Source organism: Rhincodon typus, chromosome 17 (genome assembly GCF_021869965.1).
Source record: "Rhincodon typus isolate 14 chromosome 17, sRhiTyp1.1, whole genome shotgun sequence".
Classification (NCBI taxonomy): domain Eukaryota; kingdom Metazoa; phylum Chordata; class Chondrichthyes; order Orectolobiformes; family Rhincodontidae; genus Rhincodon; species Rhincodon typus.
Genome location: NC_063348.1, coordinates 10,604,984 through 10,621,640, shown reverse-complemented (window position 1 = coordinate 10,621,640; position 16,657 = coordinate 10,604,984).

Here is a 16,657-nt window from a genome sequence, read left to right as displayed (position 1 = left end):
CAGCATCATAGGAGCAGAAAGGCTGATGTTTCGGGCCTAGACCCAAGGGTCAGCCTTTCTGCTCCTATGATGCTGCTTGGCCTGCTGTGTTCATCCAGCCCTGCACCTTGTTGTCTCTGTTATTGTAATTGTACCAACTTCCACCACTTCCTCTGGCAGCTCATTCCATACAAGCACTACCCTCTGCAGGAAAACATTGCCCCTTATGTCCCTTTTAAATCTTTCCCCTCTCACCTTAAACCTGTGCCCTTTAGTTTTGGACTCCGCTAGCCTGGGAAAAAGACCTTGGCTTTTCACCTTATCAGCGCCAATCATGATTTTGTAAACCTCCATAAAGTCACCCCTCAGCCTCCGACAGTCCAGGGAAAATAGTCCCAGCCTATTCAGTCTCTCCCTGTAACTCAAACCCTCCAATCACGGCAACCTCCTTGTAAATCTGTTCTGCGCTCTTTCAAGGTTAACAACATCTTTTCTGTAGGAGGGAGACTGGAATTGAATGTCCTGTAGCTTAATGAATGTCCTGTGCAGGTGCAACATGACACACCCAACTCCAATACTCAATGCATTGACCAACAAAGGTAAGCATACCAAATGCTTTCTTCACCACCCTGTGTTCCTGTGATTCCACCTTCAAGGAACTATGAACCTGCACTCCAAGGTCTCTTTATTCAGCAGCAGTTCCCAGGACCTTACCATTAGGTGTATAAGTCCTGCCATGATTTGCCTTCCTTGACCACTAGAAGCGCTGACTGACTAAGCTTCCATATATATCATAACAGAGCTTGAATAACAACATCAACAACTTGAATTTAATGTAATAAAATGTCCTAAGGTGCCCCACATATTCCCAGCACAGCCAAGGGTGTGTGGTTGAGCCAAATATAAAGTTCGTAAGGAGATAGAAAGGCAGATGAACAAAAGCTTAGTCAAGGAAAGAGGTTTTAACGACTTAAAAGCGGAGAGAGTTGGCCAGAGAGAGACAGGGAGGTGCAGGGAGTTAATTCAAGGCTTTTTTTGGGGGTAAAAACCCTGTATAAGCTCCTCTGATGCTGCCTGACCAGCTGTGTTCCTCCAGCTCCGCACGTATTGTCTCTGACTCCAGCATCTGCAGTTCTTGCTGTCTCTAAGTTTAATGTTCTAACATTTCATAATTACTTTCTGCTGTTACACACTTCTCCCAAGAGAGGCAAAGAGCTTATGATTTGTAAGACCTGAGTTAATTTGTATCTGATTGCATTGTACTGTGGGCTATCTTTTTCATGGAAACACTGAAGTAACTTAGGTAAGCTGCAAGTTGAAGAAGGAGATACACTTCAGCAGATATGTCATTAGATGCCGTATTAGACTGATGAATGGGCCCTCTAACTTCAAATAATGTTGATCTTGCCTAGCGCATGCCCTGTGTGCTGTAACTTGTATGCCTCTGTGTAGTTTTTTTTCACCCAAAGATCTATATGTCTTCACTTACTATGATCTGCCTGTATTGCTCGCAAACAAAGCTTTTCATTGTACTTAAGTACACCTGACAGTAAATCAATCAAATCAAATCATCATGCCATGTGTGAATCCTTCAGCCCATCCTGGACAGCGCTAAGTATCCATATATCATGATGTTAGGTTCTGTCACAATGATATAATGTGTTGAAACCCTTTTAAATTATAATTGTGGCAAAGTTTTCAATAGTGCATTGTAGCTTGAAAATATATGATGCTGGAGTGTTTGTGAGATGTAATCTCAAGTAGCTGTAGCATGGTGTGAAGTCTTGCCACGAACTCTCATGAAGTATGAAATAGATCAGTATGGCATGGAATGTTGATGGAACCTTCAGCCATCTAACTTGTACAAGGTAGCAATGAGTTGCTTTAACTTCTCAGGTTCCCTAAAGTATCCTGCATCTGTTTCCATTTCTAAAGCTTAGAGGGTAGTATGCACAAGTCGTACCGACAGCTCATGTGAGTCATGGTGCACTTCAATCCTTTGAGGAGAGGGTACCCTGGAGTTGAAAGCACTGTCAAGCTCCACATACTCAGGATGCCCATGTTACTAATTATCAACCGGTTGGCAATTGTGCCCCTTCAGAGCTTTTCTTGTGTTTCCATATTTGATTTTTCTCATTTGTTTTTTCTGAACTCTTGGTCTTAATCCAAATTTTAGGAAATTTATGGGAAATTGTCCCCAATTAGCCTTCTTGGTGTCAATTTCTTTAGAATGCATTTAGATTTGTGTTATTTTTTGTCTTTCTATTTGTATGTAGCTTATCATTTTCCTCATGGAGCACATAGGTTGATGCCTTACAAAAAAAAACTCCTTGCAGCTTGTCTCTATATCCTCCAGATATTGATCTCTTAGATCTCAATGATTGTAGTATAAATAAAGCACAAACTTCCTTTCTTCTCAACTGTGCAAGATAACATTAGGACAGACAACTCAGATCTAAATAATGCCAATTTGTATTGACATCCGGTTAATCTTTAGCTGTTATCACCAGCTAAGCAAATATTTGCAGGAGAAATGTCCACTTTTATTTTTAGGTAAGGAATAATCCCTTGTCATTCCCTTCTTGTCAAGGTATCAGAACATCGACAGGTTCACAACTGCCAATTAATTCATAGGTATAGATCAAGTATCACCTTATCTAGTTCACAAACAGTTTAAATGAGCATTGTTAAAGACTGTAAACAGAACAACAGTCAAATGTTTGTTGGTTTCTATTAGTGTAGAAATGGAAGTTGAAACATCAGCAATCAAATGCTGCAACTAAGTTGGGTCCATGAGTGTGCTCATGGAGTTGGTCATGAGTATCCCATTGGAAGGGATTGGATCCAAATTCGGTATTAAATCCAGACTTGTTTGACTTTGTTTTCATGCAATATTTTGTTACATATCCCCATCAGCATTCTCTGAAGACAATCTCAGTAAAGTCTTTCCTCATGTAATTGTAGAAGGTGCAACACTTGCCCATTAACTTCCACGTCACTATCCATGGCTCTATTCATACCTTGCAGGTGAAGCAGCAATTTACCTGCACTTCACTTCATCTCGTCTACTGCCTTCGCTGCTTACAATTTGGTCTCCCCTACATTAGAAGACAAAAAGCAGACTGGGAAAAGCTTTGCAAACACATACGTCCATCCATAAAAATGACCTGGAGCTTCTTGTTGCCTACCTCTTCATATTCCCTCACCAACATCTCTGTCTCAGGCCTGCTGCAGTTCTTCAGCGAGCTCAGGGCAAAAACAGCATTGCATTTTCTGTTTGGTGACATTCCCGCTTTCAGGACACAATATTGATAACAATTTAATCATTTTAAAACTGGAACACTTCCTTTGATGTTTTTTTCACCCAGCCCCAACAACCCAGGGCCTGTCATGACATAAGAACATAAGAACTAGGAGCAGGAGTAGGCCATCCGGCCCCTCTAGCCTGCCCCGCCATTTAATAAGATCATGGCTGATTTTTTTGAGACTCAGCTCCACTTACCCACCCACTCACCATAACCCTTAATTCCTTGACTGTTCAAAAATTTATCTAGCCTTGCCTTAAAAACATTCAGCGAGGTAGCTTCAACCGCTTCACTGGGCATGGAATTCCACAGATTCACAACCCTTTGGGTGAAGAAGTTCCTCCTGACCTCAATCCTACATCTGCTTCCCTTTATTGTGAGGCTATGCCCCCTAGTCCTAGTTTCACCTGCTAGCAGAAACAACCTCCCTGCCTCCACCTTATCTATTCCATTCATTATGACGTAGGTTGCTTTAAGCACAGACGACCCATTTTCACCCTCTCATAGTCCCTATTATTATCTACCTTTTCTTCTTCCCTCACTATCATCAATTTCTTGGATTGCCTAACTTTTTCTCCACCCTCCCTGTCACTGCGCTCTTTCTCCACTGATGCATTCACTTGTTCCCCTCCCTTCCCCTTGTCATCAGCATGAATAACCCTTTGTCCTGCTACCACAGTTCTAAAGAAGGGTCACCGGACTCAAACTCTCTCCACAGATCTGCCTGTGTTTTCCAGTCATTTCTGTTTTGGTTTCAGCAAAGTTCTAATCTGAGTCTCTCCAATCAGAACCATCCCTAAGGTAGGGCAATTCAGGACGACCATCTTGAGGCCCATGCTTTTGGACACATCAGAGGAACTGAACGCTATATGTCCTTTCAATAGCTGAGAAGGATACCTTGTGGTTGGGGGAGGGTTTGCACAGAGTGATTCGCCTGGTGAGTGAGTGCGGGAGGGAGGGAGGGAGGGAGGGGGAGAGGACAGAGTAATTTATCTGGTGAGCGAGTGAGGGGGAGGGGATAGAGTGATTTACCTGGTGAATGAGTGAGGGAGAGGGATCACAGAATAATTTGTCTGGTGAGTGCATTACTGAGACTTATTTGGTAGTAACCTGTAGCATACTGCTGTTTGGGAAGCTTGCTATGTGCCGCGCTTCCAATGTTACAAAATTGACATCACTTCATAGATAGTTAATTAAATGTATATCGTCTTGAGGTAATGAAGAACGTTGAGTAAATACAAGTTCATTTTTACTTTGTGTACAGTCAATAAAGTAAACTAAGCTTCCTTAAAAGGTTCAGCTCAGTGTGTGACGCATCAAATTATCTCAATCAATGGACATTGGGAATGCTGCCAACTCAAACAGCTCTTGTATTGAATAACAAGCTCACAATTTAAGGTATAGAAAAGACTTTGGAGACTTTAAATTTGGTCACTCTATATTGTTTTCTCTGTCTACTATACTCCACAACTGTGCACTTTGATCTATGCAGCAGCCTTCATAACAAAGAGCTGATTTTCCACATCTTATAATGAGTCACAACATGACGATCACAGTACCACCTGTAAGCCCAACACCATTAGACTGTCCTGACCACTCACCAACATTTCTCCCTGGTTCACAAGCACCAACTGGAAGGACGTTTTGTTCCCATTTTCTTTTTGGGTTTTGGCCAAGTCACTGCTGTTGCTTTCATTGTGCACATTATGCTACTCTGCACTTTGTTGTCTTGTTACATCTATTGAAAGATGAAGATAAAATGTATATATAGCTTTTGGATGAAGTTCTGTGCATATCAAAATGAGGCATGTCAGTACTGAGGAATGAAATAAACTTGCCTTCTTTTGTTCCCAGGGTTAGCAGCAAGCAGTGTCAGGTCAGGAACAGGATGACCGGAGGCAAAGTAAACCTCCCTTTATTCTCCTGTAAATAATATACCTTTGTATAGATTTTCCAAACAATGTTACTTCAAAGCTGGCCAATTACAGTGGTATTAAAATCAAGGCTCTTAATTCCACAGTTCACTACACTATGTTGAACTTTTCCAACTGACACAGCAGGTTTATGTTTATGATTTAGCAAAGTAAGATCGTCAGCTTAGTACCAATTGATAATGTTTGATACTATCCTCTGCAGCTGTGAATGGGTCACATATGATGTTTCCCAGGAGCTAGACTAAGCAGTGTTTGAATGAAGACTATGCAGCAAACAGAATTAAAATTGGATATCTCAATAGCATTTTTCAAGGCCCTCTCCAGGTGTCTGGTTTTCTTTGGAACCATTAAAACTGGCTATAGTCTTTAGAAACGTACTTCTTTTTTGGCGTAAGTTTTACCTGTTTGCCTCACCAAAAGTTGTTTTAAGAAAATCCCAGAGAAGGAAGACCATCTCAGAGAATAAGGGGACCAACAGTATGAAGAAGTCCTGGAAAAGGGCTTACTGATGCTTCAAAGAGAAAACTGTCCTTATGTCATGGGGGACACCTCCAGAATGGGCCAACAAATGTGCAGTCCTGCTATATAGACAAAACCCTTCCCTGTGTGCAACAAATCCCCCATTACCTATTATACAATAAAAATAACTTCTATGAACAGTTTATCAGTAACCCTAGTGTTGCTCTGAGTGCATTTGTGTATACATAGCCACGGTTTCTTACTACTGTGATTTCCTGTTGATGTTATGAGTTCTTAACTGTAGTCTAGTTACTTCTGGATGATACTGGTATTCAGGTGTGAATGAGACATAGTTTAACTTTTGAGACTAGTATGTGCTGATGGCAAATCAAGTTGGTAAGGTCTTAGATAGACCAGACCCAGTGATAAGCCACATCTTTAAAAGTTTTCCTTAATCACAAACTCCTCCTTATTGAAGACTTTTGCTATCAGGGACATAGAAAGGGAACTTGTCTCCCTAAGTTTTTTCATTAAATTCAAAGCAAAATGCAGGCCAAACCCAGCAAGGACTGGAACGTGGCTAATGTTGTGCCTTTGTTTAAGAAAGGCTGCAAGGAGAAGCCTGGGAACTATAGACCTGTGAGTCTGACATCAGTGGTGGGCAAATTGTTGGAGGGAATTCTAAGAGATAGGATTTACATGCAATTGGAGAGGCAAGGACTGTTTAGGGATAGTCAGTGTGGCTTTATGCATGGGAAATCGTGTCTCACAAGCTTGATTGGGTTTTTTGAGGACGTAGCCAAAAAGATTGATGAGGGTAGAGTGGTAGACAATGTCTGCATGGACTTCAGTAAAGCCTTTGACAAGGTTCCACACAGTAGACTAATGAGTAAAGTTAAATCACATGGGATTCAGGGAAATCTTGCCAATTGGATACAAAATTGTTCTGAAGAAGAGTCAGTGGCCTCGAAATGTTAACTCTGATTTTTCTCAACAGATGCTGCCAGATCTTTTCAGATCTTCCAGCAACTTCTGTTTTTGTATTTGGATACAAAATTGGCTTGACGGTTGGAGACAGGAGATGGTGGCAGAAAGTTATTTTTCAGACTGAAGGTCTGTGACTAGCAGTGTTCCACAGGGATCAGCGCTGGGTCCACTTTTGTTAGTCATTTATATAAACAATCTGGATAAGAATTTAGGAGGCATGTTTAGTAAGTTTGCAGATGATGCCACAATTGGTGGCATAGTGGACAGTGAAGAAGGTTATCTAAGGTTACAACGGGATCTTGATCAGTTGAGTCAATGCGTTGGGGAATGGCAGATGGAGTTTTACTTGGATAAATGCAAAATATTGCATTTTGGTAAAACAAACAAGGGCAGGACTTATACAGTTAATAGTACAGCCCTGGGTAGTGTTGTTGAACAGAGAGACCAAGGGGTTCAGGTACAAATTTCTTTGAAGTTTGCGTCACATATAGATAGAGTAGTTAAAAAGGCATTTAGCATGCTTGCCTTCATTGCTCAGACCATTGAGTATAGGAGTTGAAACCTCATGTTGAGGTTGTACAGGATGTTAGTGAGGCCACTTTTGGAGCACTGTGTATAGTCTGGTCACCCTGCTATAGAAAAGATATTATTAAATTGGAGAGGGTTCAGAAAAGATTTACCAGGACATTGCCAGGACTGGAGGGTTTGAGTTCTAAGGATAGGATGGATAGGCTGGGACTTTTTTCACTGGAGCATAGGAGGTTGAGGGGTGACCTTGTAGAGGTTTATAAAATCATAAGGGGCATAAATAAAGTAAATAGCAAAGGTATTTTCTCTGAGGTGGGAGAGTTCAAAACTAGGGGACATATTTTTAAGGTGAGAGGACAAAGATTTAAAAGGGACCTGATGGGTAGCTTTTGCACACAGAGGGCGGATCGTATGTGGAATGAACTGCCAGAGGAAGTGGTAGATGCAGGTACAATTACAACATTTAATAGATACTTGGATAGGTACATGGCTGGGAAAGGCTTAGAAGGATAAAGGCCAAATGCTGGCAAATGGGATTAGTTTTAGTTTGGGACATTTGGTCAGCATTGACTGGTTGGACTGAAGGATCTGCTTCTGTGCTGTATGACTCTATGATTCTATCACCCAGAATTACTATCCTTCAGACATGCTTAATATTAGATACTCTCAAGCATCAGCAAGGTGATGAGAGGTAATTTTGACAGTATGAGCAAATTGATTTGACTTGATTTGGTTTATTAATGTCACGTGTACCAAGATACAGTGAAAAGTATTGTTTTGCATGCTAAGCAGACAAATCATACCTTACGTAAGTATGTCAGGGTAATAGAACAGAATGCAGAATATAGTATTACAGCTACGGAGAAGATGCAGAGAAAGGTCAACTCTAATATATGAGAGGTCCATTCATAAGTCTGATAATAGCAGGGAAGAAGCTGTTCTTAAATCTGTTGGTACATATTTTCAAACTTTTGTATCTTCTGCCCGATGGAAGAGGTTGGAAGACAGTGTAACTGGGGTGGGAAGGGTCTTTGATTATGTTGGCTGTTTTCCTGAGGCAGAGGGGAGTGTAGATGGAGTCAATCAATGGAAGGCTGGTTTTCACAATGGACTGGGCTGCATTCACAACTCTCTGTAATTTCTTGTGGTCCTGGGAAGAGCAGTTGCCATACTGAGCTGTGATGCATCCGGATAGGGTGCTTTCTATGGTGCACCTATAAACTTTGGTAATGGCATTGAATAACTTGCTCATCAATATTCTGTTTGGATTCTGCCAAAGCAAAACAGCTGAAGCCCTCATTACAACCTTAATCCAAATATGGACAAAATTGCAGAAGTCAAGAGGTGAGGTGAGAGTGACTTTCCTGGACACCAAGACTGCATTTGAAAGAGGGTGACATCAAGGAGCCCTGGCAAAAGGGGAGTCAATGGGAATTGGGGGGAAACACTCCACTTGTTGGAATCATGCCTGGCATGTGGGAACATGATTGTGTTTGTTGGAGGTCAATCATCTCAGTTCTAGAAAATCACAGTAGGATATCATGTTCCTCAGTCCAATAATCTTTAGTTGCTTCATCGGTGACCTTCATATAGTTAGAACTAGGGATGTTCACTGATGATTTCATCACGCTCAGCAAATCCTCCAACACTGGAGCAGTCCATGTCCAAATGCAATAAGACCTGGACAACATTCTGGCTTGGGCTGTTGAGTGACAAGTGAAAAACAATGACCAGTTCCAATAAGAGGCAATCTAAACATCTCCTCATCGCATTCAATAGAGTTAGCACCACTGAATTCCCCAGTATCAGTATTGTGGGGGTTACCAGTGACCAGAACTGGACTAGCCATATAAATACTGTGGCTGCAAGAATGGGTCTGAGGCTAAGGATACTGCACCAAGTAACTCAACTCCTGAATCTCCAAAGCCTGTCCATCATCTGCAAAGTGCGAGTCTGAAGTGTCTTGGAATACTTTCTACTCACCTGGATGGGTGCAGCTCCAACAACACAAAAGAAATTCACACCATCCAGGAGAAATGTAACCTGTTTGATTAGCAACCTATCCACCACTTTCAATATTCACTCACTTCATTACCAAGGCACAGTAACAGCAGCATCTAACCTCTGCAAGGTGCACTGCAGAAATTGACCAAGGCACCTTCCCAACCTGCGTCCTGTACAATGTAGAAGGTTAAGGGCAGCAAACACATGGCAAGAATACCACCTGAAAGTTCCCCTTCAAGACATACACCATCCTGACTTCCCACTATATTGCCATTCCCTCACTGTAACTAAGTCAAATTTCTAGCACTCCCTGCCTAACAACATGGTGGGTATGCCTACACTTCCAAGGGCTGCAACAGTTCAAGAAGGCAGCTCACCACCACCACCTCCTGGGCAATTAAAGGTGAGCAATATATGCCAGCCCAGCCAATGATGCCCGAATCCTGTAAAAGAATAAAAAAAAAGTGAAATTCCCAACACATCTATTGGCATCCATCCTATCGTGGTATGTCCAAATCTATTTGCTGCCATTGAACTTTGTGAAGCATGTTGCATTGCTGATTCTGACCTGTCCCTTACAATGGGAAAGGCCGTGTGAAACAAGAGGGGCAAGTCTTGGTCCTTGGGAAGGCTGGACTATAACTCATCTCTCCATATGTGTCCCTGATGTAACTTTTCTGGGTGAAGTCTGATCAGCTGTGCTCAGAAACGGATGATTCCTGCCATCAATTGAGGGACTGGCAGTGTAAAAACGAGGCTGTCTTGGCAGTGTTACCATGGGAAAAAGACAAGGGCAACATCAGAGAATTTTAAAATACCATTAAAAAATGAGGGGAAGCGATGATTAAGTGATGATTAAAGAAGCTATCTCATTGACGGCCAAGACCAGGGCCTTTCACAAGTCATTGTTTGGGGGGCTTGTGGAAGAGAGGCCACTACAAAAAGCTGTCCTTCCTTTGACTGTATCTCAGATCCATTCTAGTCGTATCCAGAGGTTTACTAACATCTTCTTTTCCTGCAAGCAAGGTAGGAAGTCAAACCAGTGCGGTAAATCTCATTGTCCGCTTTCACCCCTTTTTTCAACCTGACTACACAAGAAAATGCCTCCTATGAATTCTGAAAAGACCAGAATACGTGGCAGATGGGAAAGGAAGAATGGGAATGGCAAAGAATGGAACAGAATGGCTAAAATGAAGCGTTAGTGCCCTACTGACCACTCATTTTATTGATTTGCCTATAAAATGATAAGGTAATAGTAAACCACTTAGGTTCTCTGAATGAAAGTGCCACCAGTTGCTATCAAATTTTCTCCAAAGGATTCACTCACTGCTGACTGGTGAGAACTTCCTTTACATCTGAGGGAGATCAAATAAACAGTAAAAGTTCCCTACATATTTTTCTCAGCATAAAATCCTTCTAAGCAGGCCATTAGGAAGATTAGTCAAAAATAAGCAATTTACAGAAATAAATAATTAAGGTGAGAAGGAAATTGCACTTACCAAAGATTTGGGGCAAATCTCTACAGTAGCTAAATTGCAGATATGACCATAAATGATGAACTAACTGTGCAGTTTAAGAACAAGGATTTGCAGAGCTGGTTTTCTATATTCTAGCACAGCAATTTTACATTCTTTCTAATCAACCTGTTCACACCGCTGGAGCAGGTAGGACTTGAACCTGGGCCTCCTAGCTCAGAGGTAGCGATGCTACTACTGCAACACCGGACCCCTCAAAGCCATAGCAATTTTATGCTGCCATGGCAGATCTTTGCAAACAGAAGCAGTCAAACATTTGAAAAAAATCTCAAGTTTCTTCAGTCACCTTTCAAATTCATTCAGCACTTCAGCTCACTAAAACTATCAACAAAATAGACCGGTGATAACATTTCTTATGTCCTGGCCTTTTGGTCCGAGAGCTGGCCCTGCATTCTGCTTTACACCACTGCACCTCTCCTATCCCAATAACACAGCTCCTTCCCATTCCTAAGTCCCAGCTCAGCTCAACCTCCCTCACACTCTGTGATAGTGTTACGTAGGAGTCCGACCTCAGACAAAACCCAACTAACGCCAATTTATTTGATTCAATTTGGTGGTATCAGCAGATTTAACTTTTAAAAGGGAATTGGATAAATATCTGGAAAGACAAAAAATATATGGCTGTGAGGAATGACCAGAGGAGTGGAATTGACAGGACAGTTGATTCATAGTTCTTGTAATGTGGAGTAAATTGCCTCCTTTAGTGCTGAATGTTTCTATGGAATCTTCATTCAATTTGTATGAACTGAAATGTGCATAGATATATTGAATTATGTGATTTTCATGACATAATTAGGGGCTCATCTATTCATAGAGTGCTTTAAACTGATATAAAACTTTGTCATTGGCCAAATAGTTTATATCCTAAACGCGTCAGATTGTTTTTGAATGTAAGGTATTTGTAATTCATTAAATTATATCCCATAAATAGTAATAATGTAATATTTGCTGATAAAGAAGAGAAGTGACAAAATTCAGAATGGAAACCTTGATGATGTGACTCCCTGAAGTTAAAAGTATTTTAGAGATGATGAAACTGTGTGCACCATACAAAACAACAGATTAAAAAGAAGGCAAAAAGCCAATGATGACAAACAATGAAGATAATGAAAGAAAGAGCATTTGCACAGACCACTATGAATTGTTTTTCTGAGAGCCACAAGGTAATTTATATTGATAAATTCTATATGATAATAATTGATCACAAATCTTGTACTTGCCCGTTTTGATCTTGTTGTTTAAAATGCTGTTTTCAAATTGAGTTATCTCCATCCATGTGCTAGTGAAACCCTGGTCTATCCCTTTGTTACCCCTGGCTATAATTACTGTAATACAATCTGACCAGCCTCTTATCTTGTATCCTTCGTAATCTTGTGCTCCTTCAAAACTCTCCTGCTCCTATGACATCTCAAGGCAAATCCCATTAACCAGTTGCCCCTGTGTTCACTAATCTACATTGGCTCTTAGTCCAGTAGCAGCTTGGTTTAAAAACTCTCATCCTTGATTTCAAATCTCTTGATTGTGTCAACCCTGCTGAACCCTTTGCGCAGGCTTTGGTCATGTGTCCTACCATCATCCTACATGGGTTTGCGCCAAATTTTATTTGAGAATGCTTTTGTGTGGCTCCTTGACACATGGTATTATTGCTGGACTGTTAATCCAGAGACCCAGATAATGTTCTGGGGACCCAGGTTCAAATCCTGCCACTGCAGATGGTGGAATTTGAATTCAATAAAATGTCTGGAATTAAGAATCTAATGATGATCACGAATCCATTGCTGATTGTTGGAAAAACCCATCTGGTTCACTAATGTCCTTTAGGGAATGAAACTGCCATCCTTACCTTGTCTAGCCTACCTGTGACTCCAGACCCGCGGCAGTGTGGTTGACTCTGAACTGCCCTCTGGGACAGTTAGGGATGGGTAATAAATGCTGTCCTCATCCTGCGAATGAATAAAGAAAAAAAATAAAGAAAATTTCCCCGGATTAAGGATAATTAATATAAGCTATTATTGTGATCTAAATTAGTTGATCAGTCACCTAAATGTATTAGTTTAAGTTGAGTGGAATGGATGACCAGTTTTGGTTGACTCTTCCTCCTTGTTTTCCTTCATGTGAGTAACAGGAAAACCTGAGGTATCGCATTACTCTGGTCCCCAAACAGTTCAGTGGCTGGCACTTTCATTTCTGATCTCCTGTCAATCAGTAAATCCAAACCCTTACGATTCTTAGTCTGGGTCAGAGTAAAATTATTATCAGGATACTTCTGTTGCAACAATTTAAACTTATACAAAGCATTTCTGGTCTAAGGATAAAGAGTAGTTTAATAGTATTGAGTACTGACCAAGCAAATATAGTAATGTCATCAGAGATGCAAGTGGAGTCAAACAACAATAAATAATTACCCAGAGCTGCTAGAACCTGGCTTCAATTGTTGTAAATTTAAGGACATGATAAAATATTTAACAGCAGATCACTTGGAAAACAGTGACAGAGTCAGACAGCATCAGGATGGATTTATGAATGGGAAGTCATGCTTGAAAAATCTCCTTGAATTTTTCAAGGATGTAACTAGTAGAGTGCAGAAGGGAGAGCCAGTGGATGTGGTTTACTTGAACTTTCAGAGGCTTTTGATAAGGCCACCATAGAAGAGATTAGCATGTAAAATTAAAGCACATGGGATTGAGGATAGTGTACTGACATAAACAGAGAACTGGTTGGCAGACAAGAAACAAAGAGTAGGAAATAAACGGGTCTATTTCCAAGTGACAGCTAGTGACTAGTAGGGTACCACAGGGATCAGTGTTTGGACACCAGCTATTCAGAATACATATGAATGATTTGGACAAGGGAACTAAATGTAATATCTTGAAGTTTGCAGACGAAACAAAGCCTGGTGGAATGGTAAACTATGAAAGATGATGCAGAGATACTTCTATGTGTTTGTCAGGCAGCCCACCACTCACCTTGGACTCCTCCCACCCTATTGTGAGCTGTGTTTCTCCTGAAATGAGGGAAAGAGGCAGATCTTAAGAGAGGTGAAAGCGAGTGTCTCAGCTGTTATTCTTGGTACAGTTGGAGAGGTGGCCCGAGTGAATGAGTAGACAACACGGAGGTCACACAGGGTTATTGCTGTTGGGCTTTGGGGTGGTGGGAATGAGTGAACAAAGAGTTTGAAGGCAATAGCGAGAGTGGGAGAGCATGAGTCTTGTTGGAAGGCGGGTCCAGCAGCAGAGGTAGAGATATGATGTGTCAGAGAGTATATGGCAGCATTTATGCTGGCAGAGCAAAGGAGGTCATTGACCTTCTTTCTATGTTGCTATGTATTCCTTCTGATGTCTGAGATTCCATTGACCCAGATGGTGGCCTTGGAGCAGGTTGGCATGGTCTGGTGTCCTGGCCTTCTCTGCTGGTCCTAAGGGAAGAGGACTCCCTGACGGTGTTCTATCTATTTAGCAGAACCTCTTCTAGATCTCTGTCTGCTAAATGGGGCGCTAGATTTCTCTTGTCTGCCGTGTCTGGGGCAAACAGCAAGAACCGTGCAAGGCAACTCTGGACTGACGGTGCTTGTCCACATGCACAACAGGCTTTTAAAGATGGCACTGCTGCCAGGGATGCCAGTTAATTTCATGATATCCCAGCAGTGTCAGGTTGTTCTGGGAATGCATATGATAAGATGGGGCCTTTAAGTACTGAATGAGGCGGCAAAGCAGAGCAAGGCAAGGCAGAGATGCTGTGACCATCCGAGTTGGAGCAAAGTGAGTGAGTGTTAAGATCATGTGAGGGAGCCCTGAGATGCACTTGGTGCAATCCATGAGATAGGTGTTTGCCCCTGCCCAAAATGTCCTTGCAGCAGCATTACAACGAACAGTACTGGTGTGCTCCAAAGTGCAGCATTAATTTGTAGAACATTTTTATATCGACTCGCAAGCAGGCCAGCTTTTTCTTGCCTGTCACTTAGTTGTCTTTGAGAAGGTGATGGTGAGTTTCCTTCTTGAACTGCTGCAGTCCATGTGCTGTAGGTCAACTCACATTGCCCTCAGGGTGGGAGTTCCAGGACTTTGACCCAGTGACAGTGAAGGAACGGCAATATATTTCCAAGGCAGGATGGTGTGTGGCTTGGAGGCGAACTTGCAGATGATGACATTCCCACGTATCTGCTGCCCTTGTCCTTCTAGATGGAAGTGGTTTTGAGTTTGGAAGGTGCTCTGTAAGGATCTTTGGTGAATTTCTGCAGTGCAGAAATTACAGATTATACAGACTGCTGCTACATACTGCAGTGGTGGAGGGTATTGATGTCATAAGAGTCATAGAGATGTACAGCATGGAAACAGACCCTTCAGTCCAACTCGTTCATGCTGACCAGAAATTCTAAATTAATCTGTCTCATTTGCCAGCATTTGGCCCTTATCCCTCTAAGCTCTTCCTATTCATGTACCCATCCAGATGCCTTTTAAATGTCCACCACTTCCTCTGGCAATTCATTTCATACACACACTGCCCTCTGTGTGAAAAAGTTGCTTCTTAGGTCCCTTTTAAATCTTTCCCCTCTCACCTTCAACCTATGCTCTCTAGTCTTGGACTCCTCCACCCTGGGAAAAAGACCTTGACTACTCACCCTATCCATGCCCCTCATGATTTTATAAACTTCTATCCTGTCACTCCTGAGCCTCCGATGCTCTGGGGAAAATAGTCCAAGCCTATTCAGTCTCTCCATATAGCTCAGACACGCCAACCCTGGCAGTGTAATGTTTTGTGGATATGGTGCCAATCAAGCTTTGTCCTGGAAGGTGTCAAGCTCGTTGAATATCTTTAGAGCTGAATCTGCCTGACAGTGGAATCTATTAGCCTTCAACGTTTGGTCAGGTGACTCTGGGAGTATTTATATCTATTGTGTGTCTTGCCCAGAAGCAGGAGCACTGTCCTCAGTTCCAACTCCCACAGGGCTGAGGGTGATAGGCAGGGTGGAGATGGAAGGTCTAGCCACCTCTGTGTGTCCTGAGAGGAGACTTTTGGGGCAGAAGGAAGATGCATGTTTTGGTTCTCCTTTGTCTGGCAACCTCCTGGCACTGCCCTGTCTTCTTGTGAGGGAGCGGCTCCTGGTGTGAGCTCAAGCTCTGTTGTACCCCTGTCATCTCGTTGTTGGTGAAAAGCATCAATGCCTAGATCAACGGAGGGCATGTCTGTGCAAACAGTCAGCAGAGTCTGAGACTGTCAGGTCTAGGTGTCTATGTGAGCCACCAACCTGTCCGTGGAGACGGCCAGATGCTTGCATGCCAAAGACAGCAAGATCCCAACAGCAACCTTTGTATTAATTTGTCCAGCGCCTCAGACAAACCTGCCAGCTTATAACGTACCTACTAGGATTCAGCCATTTATTTCTGATATTTGTATTATGACTTTCAAATAGCTCTTGTATGGTGTAAATGTAATTTTCCTTCTCTTTGTGTAATAAACTTTGATAATACTTAAATTAAAAATATATTGGTAGCCTCTTGTGAATATATTCAGTAACTGACCACCATGGTTAACAAATAGCAAGCATAAAATGAAAGACCTTTCAAGCCAGGTTTCATTCTGGGATCCAACTGGTCCAGTATTACTAATCAGTTCAGATCACAAGTGACACCAGGTAAATTGCTCCTTTGAGCGGCAGTGCAGACACAACAGGTTGGCTGGTATCCCTCTGTGTTGTAACAATTCAATGATTTTTTAAAAAATGATCTGAGTTCCTCCCTTTTCCTACAAGGAAGGGGAATAACTTTCATTTATCCACCTTTCACAACCTCAGAATATTCCAAAATACTTTGAAGCCAATGAAGTGCGTGTTGAAGAGCAGTCACTATGGGAACGTAGGAGGTGTGACTTACAATGAGACGCTCAAACAGATATTTCAACAGTGTTACCTGATAAGGAAATATTGAGC